We start from the raw sequence: 4,426 nt of genomic DNA on the forward strand, positions 1-4,426 counted from the left end.
CAGGCAACGCCCCTGACACTCTCGAAGAAGAAAAAAACACCAACTTATATGTTTATGTTAGGCTACTCAGTCAAGCGCTCACTCACTCAGTAATACGCGCTGAAGGCTTGCTGCAAAATGGCCAATGCGTTTAACAGACCAGAAATAGAAGATCCTCCAATAACCAACAGGTCTGGTGTTTGGGTGCACTTTGGATTCCCTGTAAGCCATAATGGTGATGGCAAGAGAGTGGTGGATAAAAAAACAACGATATGTCGCATCTAGGGTAGCCTACACCAGTGGGAATACAAAAAAAAAAAAAAACACCAGCGGGAATACTTGAAACATGTCAACTCATTTACGCCGACATCACCTTAGCGTGTCAGTATCTGGGAAAAGACGGAAAAAAGGAGAAACATACACACATGAAAACTATCCCCACAGCATTTAGACAGACATTTCCAACGGATTCAAACAGGGCAAAAGACATCACCACGGCGTTTGGTAGGCTACATTTACGTTATAGCCGCGGATATGAGACCTTACTATTTACCATTCATTCTATCATCACCCAAACACCAGACCTGTTGGCAGAGGTGGGTAGTAACGAGTTACATTTACTTCGTTACATTTACTTGAGTAATTTTTTGGGGTAACGAATACTTTTCGGAGTATATTTAAAGATGGGTACTTTATACTCTTACTTGAGTAAATTTTTGGGGAAAAATCTGTACTTTTACTTCGTTACTGAGGGCGACGCTCCTCTCGTTACTTTATCTTAATGCAATAAATGTTATAATGCTTCAGTTTATTCCAAACGCGCCGTCTACTTTTCTCTGGGCAATGAGCGATGCCCATTCGCGAATGATTCCTTCTTTTGAGTCAATTCTGTTCAAAGGCTTGATCAAACCAATTGGCAAACGAGTGAATTGGTTCATGAATCAGTTTGAATGAGTCGTTCAGTTCCCTGCCGCACGCGCTGAGCGTCTGAAGTGGTTCACTCGGAGTTGTAACGTTTAAGAACAGAAAGAGCGTTGAAAACGTGGCTGGAACTGCACTGAATTGAAATCTGCAAAGGTTATTATTTGCTAGCGATGGAGATCCTTATTAGATGAACACCGCGTGTGCTGTCTACTGTTTAACAGGTAATAACTTGGGCTACATTCGATTACAGTACACGATACCACTGTGACATTAGTTTGTTGTACATGTGTGGCTTATAACAGAGGGGAACCAAGTTGAATGCAGCTTCCAAAAGACAAAAAATAGCCGATTAAGATTTTATTAATTTTAATACAATCACACTGGTGCAAGTACGTTCAGCGAGTCATATTATCAGCTGCTAAATTCAGATCTGGGATTGCTTGCTGGCGCTTAGCCAGAGATAGATGCGTTTATACAGCGCTGCGCATTATAACAAATCACACATGATTCTTTTGAGCTTATTAAAGCATTGGCCAATCAGAGGTGTTCCGATGAGTCATCGCTAAAATGCCGGTGCTTCCTTCACTCACTCACTGACTGAATACCTCTTTCTGGCGAATTCTCTCGTCAGAAACAACAAAGTGCAGATGTGTGTACGAATCTTTAATTAAGATATTGATTTCACAGTGTTAACAGTTTCAGCAATTTTAATGGGAGTTTCTGAGAGTGATTGAAATCTAGACTGTCAGTGAAAATTATCTTTAATAATGTAAATGTTATTTGCTCTCTTTCTGAACAATGAAAGATTAGTAGCAATATTTATATCACATTAACTTTCAATGTTAAATTCACATTTAATATAAAGTCAGTCGTATTAAAAATATGTTATGGCATGACACCTATATCTGTTACTTAAGTAAACAGACAGGGTTTTATAATAAATTACATAAATTGGAGTAAAGGCTGATGAAATATATACATTTATACACGCACACATACATTACATACATTTTATCTATATATCTAAATAAAAATAGGCTCAGTATATATGACCCAAAGTAACTAGTAACTAACTACTTGAGTAGATTTTTATCCGATACTCTTTTACTCTTACTCAAGTAACTATTCAAGACTAGTACTTTTACTTTTACTTGAGTAAATATTTCTAGAAGTACTTTTACTTTTACTTGAGTACAGTTTTTGGGTACTCTACCCACCTCTGCCTGTTGGTTATTGGAGGATCTTCTATTTCTGGTCTGTTAAACGCATTAGCCACTTTGCAACGAGCCTTCAGCACGTACTGAGTGAGCGAGCGCCTTACTCTGTAGTGGAAAACGTAGGTTTTAAGAACATGCTTAATGTAATTGAGCCCCGTTACAATATTCCTTCACGAGCCCATTTCAGACAGACCGTAATTCCTGCTTTGTTCCAAAAAACATAAGCCCTATAGAGAACCAATTGAGTAAAAACACACTCAATATAAAGAGTTATAGAGTTCCATATAAAAAGTTACATCTTTGTATTTGTTCATAACTAATATAACATTTTCATTTTTTTTTATAAGGAGCTGTTTTTGTTTTATACAGTATGCTGCTAAGAAAAAACCATAGAAGATGGGTAAAGAATAGCTCCATCATTGTTCAATGTAAAAAAAAAAAACATACTTTGTTAGTTTTAATAAATAAAACATTTTTTAAAAATCAAGGAAATTTATCTGCCAATTTTTTCTTTTTGCTGTATCTAAAACATACCGAACCGTACCGAACCGAACCGTGACACCAGTGTATTGGATCGAACCGAACCGTGAATTTTGTGAACCGTTACACCCCTAATATATATATATATACATATATATATATACAGTACAGACCAAAAGTTTGGACACACCTTCTCATTCAAAGAGTTTTCTTTATTTTCATGACTATGAAAATTGTAGAGTCACACTGAAGGCATCAAGGGCTATTTGACCAAGAAGGAGAGTGATGGGGGGCTGCGCCAGATGACCTGGCCTCCACAGTCACCGGACCTGAACCCAATCCAGATGGTTTAGGGGTGAGCTGGACCGCAGACAGAAGGCAAAAGGGCCAACAAGTGCTAAGCATCTCTCGGGGAACTCCTTCAAGACTGTTGGAAGAGCATTTCAGGTGACTACCTCTTGAAGCTCATCAAGAGAATGCCAAGAGTGTGCAAAGCAGTAATCAAAGCAAAAGGTGGCTACTTTGAAGAACCTAGAATATGACATATTTTCAGTTGTTTCACAATTTTTATTATGTATATAATTCCATATATAATTCCACATGTGTTAATTCATAGTTTTGATGCCTTCAGTGTGAATCTACAATTTTCATAGTCATGAAAATAAAGAAAACTCTTTGAATGAGAAGGTGTGTCCAAACTTTTGGTCTGTACTGTATATATATATATATATATATGAGCAATAGCTCATAGTCGTGTGATATCGCACAATAACACAATGGCTGTGAATTGCTGTTGGTAATAACAGCCATGCTGATATAGAGCAACATCGCACAGCTATAAGTGGGATATTGCATGTATACAACAGTTTGACAGCACAAGTTTGTAAATAAATAAGAAACAACCAAGGACTGTCTTAAAAAAACATTTTGGATGTGGAACTATTTCCTTCCTTTACGGAAAGTTTAACAGCTGGGCCCAAGTCACTTTAATACTATAGTTACAAAGGATTGTTGAGTTATTAGTTGAAAGCTTATTGTATCACTGTATTAAAAGCTCACTGTATTATGTAATTATGTAAATGAATGAAAGCCTTCTGTAGCGAATCAATGTGTTTGTGTAAGAAAAATATCTATATTAAAAACTTTTATTATTATTATTATTTGTAATTTTTTTTTATCTAATTTGTCAAAGTGCGTTTTTTTGCTGTTTGTATCTGAAGCAATTGCTTGATGCTGCCTTCATGTTGTGTCCTGAAACAATTCATAGTAACAGATGTAATGATAAAACCAGAGTGGTTGGAGACAGCTGTGGCTGTGATGAATCAACTGGCCATCTTTAAGCACAGAGCAGAACACCAAATCATGGAATAAAGGCAAAAAGACATCAAGGGCTATAAACCGAATAGCTCAGCCGATCACGTGTTTTAAAGGAATCAGTGAGGACCACTGTGAACTGATCCCTCTATTGATGCAAAACATAAAAGAGATTCTACACCCACTCTGTCCACCCTCCATATTTCTCTCTGTTTGAACTGCTCTACTTACAGTGCATCAGTCCCTCCATCTATCTGCCTCATACTACATCTGTGAAGAAAGCATGGAAAGTGGAGGTTTCTCTCCATAAAGCAACCTCTGTTCTGTGCCTGTCTGTCACAAGTTAAGCAAAATATTTTTCTACCTAACAGTGATTTAAGGATGTCAAATGAGAAAATTACTTTAGACATAGTTGTTCTTTCTTCAACTTTGTAACTAAATTGCATGGTTGTTTATGCAGGGTTTTTTATTTTATTTTTTGATGACAAAGCATAATAATAAGCTATATTGAT

The sequence above is a fragment of the Carassius carassius genome, chromosome 9 (genome assembly GCF_963082965.1).
Source record: "Carassius carassius chromosome 9, fCarCar2.1, whole genome shotgun sequence".
In the NCBI taxonomy this organism is placed as follows: Eukaryota; Metazoa; Chordata; class Actinopteri; order Cypriniformes; family Cyprinidae; genus Carassius; species Carassius carassius.